General features: G+C 42.6%; 2 long non-coding RNA genes across 9 annotated transcripts in view; one reads left to right on the plus strand and one right to left on the minus strand.

The window, feature by feature from the left end:
• The window catches only part of LOC112586852, a 67,000-nt gene extending 58,001 nt beyond the window's left edge, over positions 1-8,999 (minus strand). For 5 of the 8 annotated variants that reach the window (XR_003111317.3, XR_003111319.3, XR_006553253.2 and 2 more), the window contains exon 1: positions 8,574-8,999. This is a non-coding gene — a long non-coding RNA (uncharacterized LOC112586852). The remainder of the gene's footprint in view (positions 1-8,573) is intronic. The other 3 variants (XR_003111320.3, XR_006553249.2, XR_006553250.2) reach the window with 3 other exon arrangements.
• On the plus strand, positions 4,850-15,475 carry LOC112586853. The gene is made up of 3 exons (XR_003111322.3): positions 4,850-5,499; positions 12,201-12,271; positions 12,581-15,475. It is a non-coding gene; the product is annotated as an uncharacterized LOC112586853 (long non-coding RNA).
• The last annotated feature ends 2,680 nt before the right edge of the window (positions 15,476-18,155 follow it).

Consider the following 18,155-nt stretch of genomic DNA (forward strand, 5'->3'; position numbering starts at 1 on the left):
TGCAAAGATGGGCACAATAAAGGAGAGAAGTGGTATGGACCTAACAGAAGCAGAAGATATTAAGAAGAGGTGGCAAGAATACACAGAAGATCTGTACAAAAAAGATCTTCACAACCCAGATAATCATGATGGTGTGATCACTGACCTAGAGCCAGACATCCTGGAATGTGAAGTCAAGTGGGCCTCAGAAAGCATCACTACGAACAAAGCTAGTGGAGGTGATGGAATTCCACTTGAGCTCTTTCAAATCCTGAAAGATGATGTTCTGAAAGTGCTGCACTCAATATGCCAGCAAATTTGGGAAATTCAGCAGTAGCCTCAGGACTGGAAAAGGTCAGTTTTCATTCAAATCCCAAAGAAAGGCAATGCCAAAGAATGCTCAAACTACTGAACAATTGCAGTCATCTCAAAGTAATGCTCAAAATTCTCCAAGCCAGGCTTCAGCAATACCTGAACCATGAACTTCCAGATGTTCAAGCTGGTTTTAGGAAAGGCAGAGGAACCAGAGATCAAATTGCCAACATCTGCTGGATCATGGAAAAAGCAAGAGAGTTCCAGAAAAAACATCTGTTTCTGCTTTATTAACTATGCCAAAGCCTTTGACTGTGTGGATCACAATAAACTGTGGAAAGTTCTGAAAGAGATGATAATACCAGACCACCTGACCTGCCTCTTAAGAAACCTATATGCAGGTCAGGAAGCAACAGTCAGAACTGGACATGGAACAACAGACTGGTTCCAAATAGGAAAAGGAGTACATCAAGGCTGTATATTGTCACCCTGGTTATTTAACTTATATGCAGAGTGCATCATGAGAAATGCTGGACTGGAAGAAGCACAAGCTGGAATCAAGATTGGCAAGAGAAATATCAATAACCTCAGATATGCAGACGACACCACCCTTATGGCAGAAAGTGAAGAGGAACTAAAAAGCCTCTTGATGAAAGTGAAAGAGGAGAGTGAAAAAGTTGGCTTAAATTTCAACATTCAGAAAACTAAGATCATGGCATCTGGTCCCATCACTTCATGGGAAATAGATGGGGAAACAGTGGAAACAGTGTCAGACTTTATTTTTTGGGCTCCAGAATCACTGCAGATGGTGACTGCAGCCATGAAATTAAAAGATGCTTACTCCTTGGAAGGAAAGTTATGACCAACCTAGATAGCATGTTAAAAAGCTGAGACATTGCTTTGTCAACAAAGGTCCATCTAGTCAAGGCTATGGTTTTTCCTGTGGTCATGTATGGATGTGAGAGTTGGACTGTGAAGAAAGCTGAGCTCCAAAGTATTGATGCTTTTGAACTGTGGTGTTGGAGAAGACTCTTGAGATTCCCTTGGACTGCAAGAGATCCAACCAGCCCATCCTAAAGGAGATCAGTCCTGGGTGTTCATTGGAAGGACTGATGCTGAAGCTGAAACTCCAATAATTTGGCCACCTCATGTGAAGAGTTGACTCATTGGAAAAGACCCTGATGCTGGGAAAGATTGAGGGCAGGAGGAGAAGGGGACGACAAAGGATGAGATGGTTGAATGGCATCACTGACTCAATGGATGTGAGTTTGAGTGAACTCCGGGAGTTGGTGACTACCCAGAGGCCTGGTGTGCTGGGATTCATGGGGTCGCAAAGAGTCGGACACGACTGAGTGACAGAACTGAACTGAACTGAAACAATCTTGATTTCAAGCACATTCATTCATCTAACAAAAGTGTGCTGGATGTCTCCTATGTGCCAAGGGTCCTATTGGGTGCTGGGGTCTAAGAATGAACTAAAGAGACCTGTTCCTCATTCCAAGGCACTTGTAGTCTCTAAAGCCATTTCTGTCTTTATTAGGCTAAGCACAAAATATAGAGACTTGAATCACTTCTAATGTACCTGAGAGGCAAAAAGAAGGAAGAGAGGTTAAAAGAATGAAAGTTTGGAATTCTGCCTGCACACTTCCTTGCAGCTGTGACTTTGATGCCAGTGTCTGGAGTCAATGGAGTAAGGAGGAAACAGTGCTAGGCACTGCCCTAAGCACTGTACGTGCATTGTTTTATTTCATCAAAACAATCACTCTGTGAGGGAGCTGCTAGCCTTATCCCTGTTTGAGAGATGAGGAAATGGAAGCTCAGATACAGAGTAACTCCTCTGCAGTCGAGCTGGGACTCAAGCTGTGGAACAGCTCCAAAGCCAAAAGCTCCACCCTGTACTCTGGCCCCTCCAGGCACACAAAGTGCCCTGTGACCTCCCAGGGGTTATGCTAGTGTGCGAGGTGGGAAGGACTAGTCAGCTGGGAGTTGTAGGTCTCCCCCTAATAACCTCAGTAAAATCAGGTGTTCTCCCTGCATATGTTTGTCTGAATACGACCAACCTAGAAATGGGGAAGTGGAGAAGGCAATGGCACCCCACTCTAGTACTCTTGCCTGGAAAATCCCATGGATGGAGGAGCCTGGTAGGTTGCAGTCGATGGGGTCACTAAGAGTCAGACAGGACTGAGCTACTTCACTTTCACTTTTCACTTTCATGCATTGGAGAAGGAAATGGCAACCCACTCCAGTGTTCTCGCCTGGAGAATCCCAGGGATGGGGGAGCCTGGTGGGCTGCCGTCTATTGGGTCGCACAGGGTCGGACACAACTGGAGCGACTTAGCAGCAGCAGCAGCAGAAATGGGGGAGGGGCATGATGCCATGATGTAAAGGACATGATGCCAGAGGGTCTTGGGCCTGGGTCTCACAGTCTTGAAGAGACTAGTTTAGATTTACCAGTTAATGTGGCTATGTTTTCAGGCCCAGAGACTGAGTGATCAGAATTGAACCTTTAAGGTATACTACAAATATACTACAAATATGGCCTCCTTTCTCCCTTTTAAGATATATTCTGAGAGACAAACAAGAAAAAGAAAGACAGAGTCCTGGAGAGCCTGCAGAGAATCCAGTCTTCCTCCCTGGCCTTGCCTCACCCTGCCTCTTATCTCTGCTCTCCACCCGGTTATCTCTTCCTTCTGCTCGGTTCTCTTTCCCAACCCAGCCCCCCTTTCCCTCTGAGATGCCTTCAGTGTCTTATCTTCCTTCAGCAGCTCCATCAACAAAGTTCTATCTTTTTTTCCCCTCGTGATTCAGGATGCCTCAGCATCATTTTAATCTATTCCTCTGAGCTTTGGTTTTCAATCTCTTCCCAACTTAATCTCAGACCCTTCTTCACTGAAATGAAAAAAAAAAAAAAAAATGGCCGAATGAGATTACATAACCTGACAATCCCTTCTGGCTGGGGAATCAAAATGATTAGAGAAGACAGTCCTGTCTTGCTTATCCGTAATGCCCTGGGCTTGCCATGGTGAAAAAGGTTTTTCCCATTGACCAAAGACTCAGCATCAACTTATGCTAAAACCTCCTCTTCTATCCCCTACATTTTTAAAACAATTGTTGAAACAGTTTGTAAACTGTGGTACATGGAAAGAGCATAGGTCTTGGAGTCAAACTGGCCCAGAACCTGAAGCTGCTCCAGCCTGGCCACGAGGCCCAGGATATGCTGCTTTGCTTCTGTTAGTCTCAGCTTCATCATCTGTAAGCTGGGACTGATCATGGGACCCTCCTCATAAGTAAGCATTAAATGTAGCAATGCCAGGAAAGCATGGCACGGGGTGGGTGCTCCATGACTAGTAGGTGCTACTGTCATAGCTCCCTCTCCAGCTGCACAAGCTCAGAGTCTGTGTTTATTAAAACTTGCTGGGAGAACCTGCAAACTCCCAGTGTGTATCAATCCTGTGGGCTAGTGTTGAACCTAGAGAAGGCAATGGCACCCCACTCCAGAACTCTTGCCTGGAAAATCCCATGGACAGAGGAGCCTGGTAGGCTGCAGTCCATGGAGTTGCTAAGTGTCGGACATGACTGAGTGACTTCACTTTCACTTTTCACTTTCATGCATTGGAGAAGGAAATGGCAACCCACTCCAGTGTTCTTGTCTGGAGAATCCCAGGGACGGGGGAGCCTGGCGGGCTGCTGTCTATGGGGTTGCACAGAGTCGGACACGTCTGAAGCAACTTAGCAGCAGCAGTGTTGAACCTGGGGACTGTTGGTCTATCTCAGAAGCTGAGTGAATGATCTGTAGTTATCACAATTTAGAGAGTCTAATCACACATTAGGAGCCTAATTTTACTTTACACATCTGAAGTAGAGTGAAGTAGAAGTCGCTCAGTCGTGTCCGACTCTTTGCGACCCCGTGGACTATACAGTCCATGGAATTCTCCAGGCCAGAATACTGGAGTGGGTAGCCTTTCCCTTCTCTAGGATTTCTTCCCAACCCAGGGGTCAGACCTAGGTCTCCCACATTGCAGGCGGATTCTTTACCAACTGAGCCACAAGGGAAGACCAAGAATACTGGAGGGGGTAGCCTATCCCTTCTCCTGTGGATCTTTCTGACCCTGGAATCAAACTGAGGTCTCCTGCATGGCGGGCAGATTTTTTTTTACCAACTAAGCCATCAGGGAAGCCCATAAGAAGCATCTAGGAACAATGCTAAAATGCATATTGTTTGTGGTTCAGTCGCTAAGTGGTATCCAACTGGTTGTGTCTGATCCCAGAGACTGCAGCACACCAGGCTTCCTGAATTTTCTCAAACTCATGTTCATTGAGTTGATGACATTATCCAACAATCTCATCCTGGGTCGCCCCCTTCTCCTCCTGCCCTCAATCCTTCCCAGCATCAGGGTCTTTTCCAATGAGTCGGCTCTTCACATCAAATGGCCAAAGTGTTGGAATTTTAGCATCAGTCCTTCCAATGAATATTCAGGGTTGATTTCCTTGAGGATTGACTGGTTTGATTTCCTTGCAGTCTAAGGGACTGCCAAGAGTCTTCTCCAGCCCCACAATTTGAAAGCATCAATTATTCAGCACTAAACTTTCTTTATGGTCCAGCTCTCACATTCATATATGACTACTGGAAAAATCATAGCTTTGACTAGATGAACCTTTGTCAGCAGTTATTGTCTGGAGATGCTGATTCAGTGAGTCTGGAATTGTGTCCTATTACTTGTGTTTTTATAATTTCCCTCAGTAGAGCTCTGAATCAGGGTGCACGAGACCCTCCAGGGAGGCTCAGAGGCCACATTCACATAGTGCTCCTATTACCCTTCCCTACTCCTGACCTCTCTGCCTGGACAGCCTCTTCTGAACTCTGACCTTGCTTTATCTTTATCTTTGTGCCTGGTGCTGGCCTCTGATTTTGCTCTTCTGTGGTCTATCATGGTCGACCCCAGGGCGTTGTCCTCTTGTCTGTGGTTCTTTCTCTCAGCTATCACTCCTGGTTCACAGCTAATTTTCTTGAGCACCTCTGAGATTTGGCTTTTGACTTAATTCTGTTTTCCATCCTAAATTCCCCCAAGGTAATGCTGGCACTCTTGTGACTTCAGTATATCTGTTGATGACTGTCATTTGCTGTCCTTTCCTGCCTCGCATTTATGCCTTTGGTACCTACCAGCCACCCCTTTGGATTCCCAGTATGATGGAGAATTTCGGACTATGGTAAGAGCACCTTTTTGAACTATTTTAAAAGACCAAGAATGTGGACTGTAGACAGTGCATTGAATGTTTATGTTACTGTATGCTGAGTTATTTTCTATTTGAATTTTAAATCCATCTTATATATCTTGGTCTATTATGGGAGTTTTCCACCCCTATCAAGTGGTGAAGACTATAAGAAAATTGCTCTGGTTTCTATCTGGATTCTTTCTTTAAAAAAAAAAAATTGTCATTTTATATACACACACACACACACACACATGTATATAACATAAAATTTGCTATTTTGTCCATTTTAATGTATAATTCAGCAGTATAGTTCCATTCACAGTGTGTTGTACAATAATATGTACATTATATATTTCTAAAACGTTTTAATCATCCCAAGCAGCAACATGGTAACTGTTAGGCAACAACTCCCCTTTCCCCCTTCCCTCAGCCCCTGGCAACCGCCTTCTACCTTCTGTCTCTCTGAATTTGCCTATTCTAGATATTTCATGTAAGTGAAATCATATGATATTTGTCCTTTCATGTATGGCTTATTTCATATAGTGTAATGTTTGTAAGTTTCATCTATGTTGTAGCATGTATCAGAACATCATTCCTTTTTATGGATAACTCATACTCCATTGTATGTATACACCATGTTTTGTTTATCCATTCATTGCTGATGGACACTTGGCTTGTTTTTACTGTTTGGATATTGTGAATAATGCTGCAATGAACACTGGTGTACAAGTATCTGTTAAAGTTCCCGCTTAATATTTTTAGGGGTGTATGTCTAAGATGAATTGCTGGGAAATATGGTAATTCTACATTTAGCTTTTTGAGGAACTACCATGCCATTTTCCTCAGTGGGTACACCATTTTATATTCCCACCATCAATGTAGAAGGGTTCTAGTTGTCCTACTTTCTCACCAACACTCTTTATTTCCTTAAAAACAAACAAGCTTAGCCATTCTAGTAGGTATAAAGTGGTATCCCCTGGTTCTGATTTGCATTTCACTAATGGCTAATGATGTTGAGCCTATTTTCACATGTTTATTGGTCATCTGTGTATTTTCTTTGGGGAAGCATATGTTTAAGCTCTTTTCCTATTTTAAAATTGGATTTGTCTTTTTGTTATTGAGTTGTAGGCATTCTTAATATATTCTGGATATTCATTTCTTATCAGATACGTGATTTGAAAGTATTATCTCCCATTCCATAAGTTGTCTTTTCACTTTCTTGATAATGTCCTTTGCACAGAAGTTTTTAATGTTGATGAAGTTCACTTTGTCTATTTGTTTATTTTGTTGGTGGTTATCTTAGTGTCATCTTTAAGAATCCATATCCAAACCCAAGGTAATGAAAATATACCCCTGAGTCTTTTGGCTTAGTCTTTTGTTGTTGAAATAGAGTTGATTTACAATAGTGTGTCAGTTTCAGGTGTTCAGTAAAGTGGTTTAGTTACATGGATATATATTCCACTACTTGAAGTCTTTTCAACTCTTTTTTTCTTGTCCTTTGTCTCTGTAGGTTCTTACTTTTGTTGTCTTAATTTCCCGTATGCCTGGCTATCTTGAGTGTATGAGCCCCAGTATAATGTGATCTTCTCCAGAAAGAACTTTTTGAATTTGCTTTTTCTAGGCTTTTTGTCACCAGTCTAGGGTTACCATAATTCATCTTCAAAGCTTGAAGTTTCATGAATTACTTAGATGACTTGGTGACAGTTGCAAGCCTGTTTGACCACAGGTCATGCTTATCCTGAGGGTATAGCCCATTTTGTCCTAGTTTATGCTGGATAGTGCTTTATCAAAATCCCTAACTTTGGTGAATTCTAGACCTTGACACTTTCTCTCTGACTTAATCAGGCAGCCCAAACAAAATTGCAGATATCCCTTCCAGATCAGAAGATGCTTCTATGGCAAAAGAAGCTTCAAGTTGTACTATTATGTCTCTGGTTTGACATGTTCTTTAGTTTTAGATCTAGTGGTTTGTCATTATTTTGTTAGCTCTTTGATATTTTAAAGAATATTTTTAAATGTTTTGTTCAGGCTGTTTTGTGTCCTCAATTGGATGGTTGGTATAAGTTACCTAATTGATATTACTTAATCAACTGTCCTTGAAAATGTTTATTTTCCCCAGTAGTCCTGCCAGTGTTAGTAATAAAACCAGTTTCTTTGAAACAAAGGTAAACAGCACAAAATGTTATGTTTAGTTTCACAATAAGATTATAAAATCTGCTTAATAACATACCTTGATTTATTCTCAGTCTAAAAAGTCTATTTCCTGGTATGTTATACAGTTAATGTGGAGGACAGCAGACCAAAGGGGATTCAATGTCTATCTACAAAAGAGTTGAAGAACCGCCAGTGGGAAGAGAAAATTGTCTTGTTCTATGTGATTCCAGAAGGCAAAGGACTGGGAATGGAAATTCCAAAACTCAATTTACATCTAATTAAAGGATTGCTTTCCTAGGACAAGTTAGAGTAATGGTCAGTGGTGAATATTGTGTAGAATAGGATTTTGGTCACTAAGCATTCATTTGTTCTGCTTTTCTATGTGGACTGATTCCTTCAATACCTCTCTTCTTCCCTTTCATTATCATTCCATTGCAGCTGACTCATCCCCCTGCCAACTGTGGCATGTAAACTGAGCCTGGAGTATCAGAGCCCTGCATAGACCTACCCCACTTCTCTCAATAATGAATGAATCAGGGACGGGCACCAGCCCAAGTTAGGCCAATTAGAGCCAAAACCAATTCTGGGTTTCTTTGAATTATCGAGGTATGGATCTTTACCTACTGGCTCTGAAGGACAAAACAGAGGGCTGCAGCTGCCACTGGGGCACCACAAGGGGAGTCCCCTTGAGAAGAAGAGGAGAGCTCAGAGCAAATATGGGAATAAAGAGTAAACCCTGGTGACATTGATGGAGTCTTGATTATGCCAAGACTGAAAGTATGAAGTTAGATTATTCATATTCTGAGCTATGATGCAATAAATCCCCATTTTGCTTAAGCTAGCTAGAGTTGAGTATTCTGCCACTTGAAATAGAAAGAACTTTATCAAAAATGGGTAGTAAAGCCCCCACTCACAGCATTTACGCAGAAGAGGATGACCAGCCTTTGGAGTAAGTTGGAAGGGGCGCCCAGGTTGTGTGAAAGGTTGGCTTTGAGGGCTTTTGGCTTTCAGTCCTTGGCTTCTCCAAAACTCTCCATTATTTGCTTTTGTTCTACTTAGTAGGCTGGTAGTTTCATAGAGACTCCCAGAGGACTGTATTAGCTATCGCTCAGGGCTGACTAATATAGAAGTTAATATGTACCTAGGCCTGGGATGCATATTTAATGGAGAAATCCATAATGTTTAATCCTAAAATGAATGATTTATAGAGAGTTGGGTTATTCACTTTGTTCTTCATTTACTTGTCTTGTTTAGCCAAAGTAAGGCTTCCTAACAGGATTTTCATCATAGCCGTGGCTGAGTAATGAGTTTCTTTGCCAAGATGAATTATTGATTAAACCTTTGTATCATCTGCCTGGCAAATTAAGGAAGCTGTTTCATTTTAAAGATGTCCATATTCAGACATATATGCACAAAAGAAGTCATTTACTTCTCCATCATTTAATCATCAAAAGAGTGTTTATAGAAACTAGATCTGAGTTATATCATGGTGTTGTGTTATTTTTAGACCCCAACAAGTAATAGTCCCCATCTGTGGATATAAATGTTTTCTCTCCTTTTGTTGTTATAATTATATACATTTTAGCTCCAGATGCTTAAAAATAGGAAAATTTCTTTTCAGATCAATAGAATACCAAGTACTTAATAATGATGACAACACTTTTATGATGTATTTAATTTTTTTAAATGTTTGATCTCAATTTCCTCAATGTTTAATAGTTAATTAACACTTAGCATGTACCAAGCATGTTGCTAGGAACATTACATGGGTTATGTTATTTAATTTTCATGCCTTCCTACAAACTAGCTACTGTTATTATCCCCATCTTAAAGTTAAAGAAATGGAAGGGCTGAGAACTGGGAAGGTAGCTAGCTTACCCAAAACCACACAGGCTCACATAGAGCTAGGGTGTAAACCCAGATGTTCTGACCCTGGAACCCAAGCTTTTAACCAATAGCCTAAACAAATTCCACAAATCCCATGGTTATTAAAAATATATGGCTATCTGCATGGGAATCTCACATACTATCAGTAATCTTTGTGAAGTTATGTCCTTATTATCTCCATTTGTCAGAGGAGGAAAGTAAGACACGCAGAGACAAAATGACAAGTAGTCACAGTGCTTTCCATTTGACTATAATTCCTTTCATTATCAAGCGAAATCGAAGTGTTAGCTCTAGATTAGATAGGACTTTCACTGAGGCGAGAAATCGTTATTTTGAGTCCCTTCACAATACTTCATACAGTTATAATAGAAACAAAATTTAAACAATAAGTGCAGATATAAAACAAAACCAAAGCATTTCATTTTCTCTAAATCAAACTAAACCTATAACCTGGGAGGCTGTAGGGAGAGTACATTCCAGTCATTTCTGGAGGCTCCATTCCCTTTCCCTCAGTCACATCCAAGTTTTGGAGACATGAGTTATTGCTGGAATGTGAGGGAAATATTTATTTTCAATCCATCCTAGACTGCACTGAAATCCCCATTACCAAGTCTGAGTGGGGAAAGTGGAATCTCTTGAAGACAAATGTCTCAGTTCCCTTTGTGCCAAGCTTATTCCAAGAATATTTGTTTATCCAGGTGAGATCTTCAGGACTGGAGTCCAACTCCCCTGGTCCCCTCAGGCAGGCACTCCATTCTCCAAAAACAAAGCATGTCTATTGAATCTAACACAGCAAAGGTCTCCACAACTTTGTGGATTATCTCCATCTCCTGCCCATACTTGGGGCATCTCATCTTTTTTTTCCTCTTGCTTTAGCCCTTCTATTGATTGGCACTGCCCTATCTCTGCTTTTTTTGCATGCGTGCATGTTAAGTCGCTTCAGTAGTGTCCAACTCTTTGTGACCCCATGGACTGTAGCCTGCCAGGCTCCTCTCTTCATGAGATTCTCCAGGCAAGAATACTGAAGCAGGTTGCCATGGCCTCTTCCAGGGGATCTTCCTGGCCCAAGGATCCAACCCTCATCTCTTATGTCTCCTGCATTGACAGGCAGGTTCTTTACTACTAGTGCCACCTGAGAAGCTCTCTGCTCTTCTTGCCACCCTACAAGTTTGCCAAGTATAAGATCCTGGAAAAGAGAAGTTAAGAACGTTCAATTTCTCTTAACTTTGCAACGCAAACTTCCCCAGAAGCATGGGAGCACAAAAGTCCCATTACCTGGTCTGGGTGTCGTGGTGAGACAAACAGAAAGAACAAAACACGAACTATATCTCAGTAAACATCCTGCCATATGATGTGATCCTTTCACTTCCTTCTCAAAGAAGGGAACCAGCAAAACAGCCCTAATTAAGTCCTGCCCTATTCCACTTCCAGAATATTGATTTCAAGCCCAGGTGCTATGCTTTGAAAGGGTGGGAGCCTACTAAAGAAATACTAACCAACGTCTTAAGAGGAACTTGGAATGCTTAATTAGGGAACAGAAGCTGAAAGGCTATGCTAGAGAAAAGGGGTGCTGAGGGGCTTTATAAGGAAGAGACAGTCCTGGTAGGTAGAAGACCAGAAGGTTGCTCTGTGGTCCATAACCTTAGGGAAACTTCTAGAGAGAAAGTGGAATGGTGTGGCTGTTATTGGTTTTACTAATAATGGTGATATTCAGAGCCTGAAGGACAATATGTCAGAATATTATAAAAGCGATATTTAAATATAATATTTTTGACTTCTCTGGTGGCTCAGTGGTAAAGAATTCATCTGCAATGCCCAAGACTTGGGTTCAATCCCTGGGTCAGGAAGATCCCCAGAAGGAAATGGCAACGCACTCCAATATGTCTTGCCTGGAAAATCCCATGAACAGAGAAGCCTGGTGGGCTACAGTCCCTGGAGTTGCATAAGAGTTGAGCATGACTTAGCAACTAAACAAAAACAAAAATATAATTTAGGGTACTTGATCTTTAAGGATCAAGTTTAAGGAGACATTTTACCCCAGGATTCTGTGTTAACAATAATCATCTCTATTGATAGCCACTGTGGCTTGTGTTTATCCCTACGTGGCAAATACAAAAACAGCTAAACTATTTCATCTTCACAGATTCTATATATGTACATGTGTGTGTGTGTTATCCTTCTTTCTGGGAAGGGACCAGGTATATTGAGGAAAGCTCAGATTTTAAAAAATCTGTGTCTTTAAAGTTACTAAGAAAACTCGCTGAAACCGAGTCTGAGAAATGCAGACCAGCAGGCCGCAAGTACACGTAGAGTCTTGTGGCAGAGTGATGGGTGGGTGGCTTAACACAACCAGGGAAGTCAGAAAGGGCTAAAGAGGCTTTTCCCACAGGGGCCCTGTGCAATCCAGGGATTAGTAAAGGGGGGAGATGGGAGGGCATTTTTATCTGTGATCTAGAGACCTCTTAGTGGAGATTCTTTTTCTCAGTGAGAGAACTATAGACCATCACTGCCTAGGCAAAGGCTGAGAAGACTGTCTAGTTCTGAAGTCTTCAAGTTACTGATGAGGAATGTGTGAAAGGACAGAGGACTTGCTGACAGCAGGCCAAGTTCGAGATTCAGCATTCATTGCAGGTTTCCCCACCTTTCTTCCCTAGATGCACGGTGAGCTGGGGATGCTATGCTTCTCTGCAGGAGTATCTTCCCAAAGTCAAGATTTGAGAGAATAGTAAGTTTTGACCATTTTGTAAGGTGAGGCTGAAAAGGGGAGGGCCTCCCCCTCTTTCCTGCTTCTTTAAATTCAATGCAGCCAGCATTTCCCATTCGTGCTGCTCACCCTCAGTGCTCCTCACATTGTGTGTGCCTGTGCATCGCCTGAGCCCAGACTCAGCCCTCTGTCCCTCCAGCCTCCTAAGGACCTGCATCTGGTGGACTCACCTGAGGGGAGGCGTCGAGGGGGCACGGATCTCACCTGAACTCATTAGGAGAGGGTGAGGTGGGGCAGCCATTTTCAGTCAGTCCGCTTCTCTTTCTGCAGAGAGAGCTGCCCAGGTCAGAGTTTGGTAACAAATCTCCTGTTGGATGTTCAGAAGAGGCTCCAGGTAAGTTAATTTGGCAACAACTCCTGTCGCCATTGGTTCCTACTGCATTTAATTCTCCAGTCTCTCAGATACTATGACTTAACAATGTTTGTTGCGTGGAATTAAGGCAAATTCACAGATCGAGGCTTTGGGGGCATCCTTCCAATGCTGTACAATCAAATTGAGTGTCAGACCTTCAGGCTATTAATGCTTGCCTTTCCCCTCTCTGCCCACCCTTCACCCCACCAAGAAAACCTATTTGAAGCCCACAGAAGTTCGTTCTGAGAATTTCATTATCATTGTGCCATTCATAATTCACTGCTTAACCTCTGTGGATGGCAGCAAGTGCGGTTTTGAACAGTCCCACTGGAATAAAATCACGGGGTTAATAATCTCTGCTCTTTGTGAGTAACTGGAAAAATGGTATCCTGGAAACAAGGCATTAGCAGAAAACTATTTTTTAACCAATTTCCATAGAATAGAAGAAGTCATACAGTGACTAGAATAATTTCATTGTAAATGTTTCCCCTGACGCATGCAAATCTACGGGCACTGCATTTCTGAGACTGACCACTTAAAATGTAAAAACAGCATTCAGCCAGAGCTGTTTGATAAAAGTACAGCCACCTACAGCCCCTTTCCTAGCTGAAAGAGTGCAGTACACAGGACTCTGTGTTTTTCTTCATTGTGGCACTGAGTGTAGTGGTGGTTCCATCCCAGCAGGCATAGATGAGCTTCATTGATCTTTCTTTTAAGTGTTGAATGGTGCTGAACGGCATGGAGAGTCCGTAATTGAAGAACCATCACAATTGGGTGGGCTTTTTGGATGTTTCCCAGTATTTTGAGGAATCCTTAGGAATATATGTGCTCAGTTGTGTCCGATTCTTTGTGGCCCCATGGACTATAGCCTGCCAGATTCCTCTGTCCATGGAATTTTCCAGGGAAGAATACTGGAGCGTGTTGCCATTTCCTACTCCTGGGGATCTCCCTGAACCCTACGTGGCACATCTCTTGTGTCTCCCGCATTAGCAGGCAGGTTCTTTTACCACTGGGCCACCTGAATGGTGCTGAACTGTATGGAGTCCATAATTGAATAACCATCACAAATTGGTGGACTTTTTGGATGTTTCCCAGTATCTTCAACTTGCAGTTTCAGGGAACAGAGTGGGAGACACAGGAGGACGCTCATGGTTCCCTGAAGCTAGATGAAATAACAGTCTGAGTGAAAGCTGGTCAGACACAAAGTATTTGGAGTTATCTAGAAGTTCTCACTGAGAGAAGACGTTTCTCCCAAAGTGGGAGCCGTGAAGACAGAGGGGAACTAAGAAGGCTGTTGTGGAGGCAGGGGGATGAACCACCAGGGTTGAGGTTCTGGGAGATGGGCTGAGAGGCTGCAGCAGAGTACAGTGCTCTCTCGGGGCTGGGGGAGAGCTGCTGTGGCATCAGGGGCAGCATTCACGAGCTAGCAGTGCCTTCACCTAGGGAGAGGGGCCCTAGGGTATCAGGTTAACCTGGCAACTGGCTGGCACTGTTGCTGAGCAACCCAGGTAGAAGGGGAAAGCGTTTGCTAAGGGAGGGAGGCTGGGAATACGTAGAACCATTTCCAATCCTGGCTTACTGAGCAGGGCTGCTCCTAAGAGTCAGCTGTGGGTTTTGCTCTGTTTTTGCAGCAGGTTGCATACAGTTGAGTTGTGTGGATGAATCTGCTGTTTCAATACCTCATGTATAGTTAAAGCACTTGGAAGTCTGGCAGGAGCCTGGTGAATTTTAGCTCTTACTTGGGTTCTGAATTTCCAATAGCCTGTTACCTGTGTTAGCCCTCGTGTTCTACTGTTGCAAGAAGCTGTGTCCAAATGTCATTCCTGAATGCGTGTTTCAAGCAGAGCATCTTATGCCTGACCTCTCCTTCTGGGGCTTTCTCATATCCATCATCTCTCACCCCTGCTGGCTCATCCGCTTCAGGCCCTCATTACACACTGTCTATCACAGTGGCCTCCTGACTGGCTTCTCTGCTTATGGTGCTTTCCCCTCCATTGGTTCATCAAAGACCAAGGCTTACAGAGAACTGTTTAAACTACCACTTCAATCAAGGTGCTTACTTTCTTCATAACCTTTGATGGCTCACTTTGCCCAGAGATACCATCACCATGCCTGAGCTGGACATTTAATGGGTTCTGTGGGCTATCTGTCCACCCCCACCTCCCTTTCTAAGCAGATATCTTTAAAAAAAAAAATACTTTTGTATCGGGCTATAGCTGTTTAACACAGTTGTGATAGTTTCAGGTGAACTACCTCTTATCCTTTTCCCCAGTGCCTGTTACTTTACTTGACCCTAATGGTGAGAATAAAGTCTAAAATCCAGGTCCCCATCCCTGCCTTTCTGGTTTATCTCATTGCTATTCATCCTATAGGACAGACAATTTCAAAAACAAACTAAACATCTTTAATAAATCAGAATATATGAGTATTGGCATTTTCCGAGTTAATTACCTTTCCTATGTCATTAAAATTTTCTTCTTCCCTCAACCCACACTCAAATCACAAATACCTCATCTGGATTTTGTTCATAAAAAGCCTTCCAAATATACCCTTCTGCTCTCTTATCACTTGCCAAGATGACCAAGAGACAATGTTACTAGAACAACATTCTGAACCTCACTGAATAAGACTCCAGGTGGAGGAAACTTGAAACGATTAAGCTTAAAGGGACCTGACTACCTTCAGAATTCCTTTTCACATCAGATATGTAAGCCGAAGAATTGATGCTTTTGAACTATGGTGTTGGAGAAGACTCTTGAGAGTCCCTTGGACTGCAAGGAGATCCAACCAGTCCATCCTAAAGGAGACCAGTCCTGAGTGTTCATTGGGAGGATTGATACTGAAGCTGAAACTCCAATACTTTGGCCACCTGATGCAAAGAGCTGACTCATTTGAAAAGACCCTAATGCTGGGAAAGATTGAAGGTGGGAGGAGAAAGGAATGACAGAGGATGAGATGGTTGGATGGCATCACTGACTCAATGGAGATGAGTTTGGGTAAATTTTGGGATTTGGTGATGGACAGGGAGGCCTGGCATGCTGCAATCCATGGAGTCGCAAATTACTCGGACACAACTGAGCGACTGAACTGAACTAAACTGATATAAGGTGTTTATATTTTATTGCAATGTAGCTCCCTTTTGGGGCTTTCCTGGTGGCTCAATGGTAAAGAATCTACCTACCAATGCAGAAGATGCAGGTTCAATCCCTGGGTTGGGAAGATCACTTGAAGGAGGGCATGGCAACTCACTCCAGTATTCTTGCCTGGGAAATCTCATAAACAGAGGTACCTGGTGGGCTACATACAGTCCATGGGGTCTCAAAAAGTTGGACATGTTTTGGTGACTAAACAATAAGCTCCTTTTCTAAATAAAGAAAAGTCATCTTTAAGGCACAGTGCATGGGAGCCATAAGATCCTGAATCCCTGTAGCTATCACATACTTCTATGGAAAAGAGAAGAGAAAGAATTTTTGAGCTAACAGGTTAAGACAAGAACGTAAGACAGGCTTGCATTCATGACTCTTTTCCACATTAAAACTAAACTGATGAAAAGAAAAACCCACAAAAAACAAGCAGGTGCTCACATACATGACATCCATCCAAGAAACGCCCTTTTTTTTCCCACAGACTTTTTTAAAATTTGTTGCACTTCTGTCAAAGCAAACCAGAGCAGACAGCAGTTAAAATGCTAAAAACATATTTACTGAGGAACTATTGCAGCAGGTAAACAGAGACATCAGTGTAGTTGTGTTCAATTCTAAATTGGGTTAGGGTTTAGAATTAAGGGGCTGAAAGGGAGTCAGTGGGTGGGAGGTTACTAAAAGTCAACATCAGGGGCCAAGAGGGATTTCTGGCTAGTCCCATTTAATAGGATTTTTGCTGAAGGCAGGCCTGAGTGATGCATTATCACCTGGTAGATGGAAGGGGATGAGGAGTTTGATCAGAAAACACTTATCCTCAGAGGATGGGAGGTGGTTCTAAGAGAGTTAGCTAGAGTCTCGCTCTTGACAACAAGATGCAAGGATGAGGCTGAGCTAAGAAGGGCTTAGAGGAGCTTGAGTGCACTTTGGTTAAGAAGAGAGTCTCTGTCAGTTTCTTGCCTTTTTGTCCGCAATGTTTGTGATGACTGTTTTTCCAAAATGGCTTCCTACTTTGCCCTGGATATGAATGTGAACAATGGCCCTCCTTGTGTATGTATACATGTATGTGCGTGCTAAGTCCCTTCAGTCGTGTTCCACTCCGTGTAATGCTATGGACAGTAGCCCGCCAGGCTCCTCTGTTCATGGGATTCTCCAGGCAAGAATACTAGAGTGGGTTGCCATGCCGTCCTCCAGGGGATCTTCCTGACCCAGGGATTGAACTTTGACTCCAAAGTTGATATCCAAAGATATCCAAAGGGATATCTCCTTTGACTCCAGCATTGCAGGTGGATTCTTGAACTCCTGAGCCACTAGGGAAACCCCATATATGTGTACACACACACATATTTTGGAGTCCTAAGGCCTTGCCCAGGCCTCATAACACACTAATGTTGGTCTCAAGAGAATACAAAAAGGATTTTTTTTCTTTTTGAGGATTTTGGTTATTTTCAATTGGAGGAATTTGAGATCTTCCTTTATTAGTCAAAGAATATTGAAGCCAAACTGAATTTGATTCACTTAAGAGTTTTGCCAAGAAAATGCACTGGTCATAGCAAACACCCTCTTCCAACAACACAAGAGAAGACTCTACACATGGATATTACCAGATGGTCAACACCGAAATCAGATTGATTATGTTCTTTGCAGCCAAAGATGGAGAAGCTCTATTCAGTCAACAAAAACAAGACCAGGAGCTGACTGTGGCTCAGATCATGAACCCCTTATTGCCAAATTCAGACTGAAATTGAAGAAAGAAGGGAAAACCACTAGACCATTCAGGTATGACCTAAATCAAATCCCTTATGATTATACAGTGGAAGTGAGAAATAGATTTAAGGGCCTAGATTTGCTAGATAGAGTGCTTGATGAACTATGGACTGAGGTTCGTGACACTGTACAGTAGACAGGGATGAAAACCATCCCCATGGGAAAGAAATGCAAAAAAGAAAAACTGCTGTCTGGGGAGGCCTTACAAATAGCTGTGAAAAGAAGAGAAACGAAAAGCGAAGGAGAAAAGGAAAGATATAAGCATCTGAATGCAGAGTTCCAAAGAATAGCAAGAAGAGATAAGAAAGCCTTCCTCAGCAATCAATGCAAAGAAATAGAGGAAAACAAAAGAATGGGAAAGACTAGAGATCTCTTCAAGAAAATTAGAGATACCAAGGGCACATTTCACGCAAAGATGGGCTCAATAAAGGACAGAAGTGGTATGGACCTAACAGAGGCAGAAGATATTAAGAAGAGGTGGTAAGAATACACAGAATTGTACAAAAAAGATCTTCATGACCCAGATAATCATGACGGTGTGATCACTTATCAGGAACCAGACATCCTGGAATGTGAAGTCAAGTGG

This window comes from Bubalus bubalis, chromosome 9 (assembly GCF_019923935.1).
Source record: "Bubalus bubalis isolate 160015118507 breed Murrah chromosome 9, NDDB_SH_1, whole genome shotgun sequence".
Classification (NCBI taxonomy): Eukaryota; Metazoa; Chordata; class Mammalia; order Artiodactyla; family Bovidae; genus Bubalus; species Bubalus bubalis.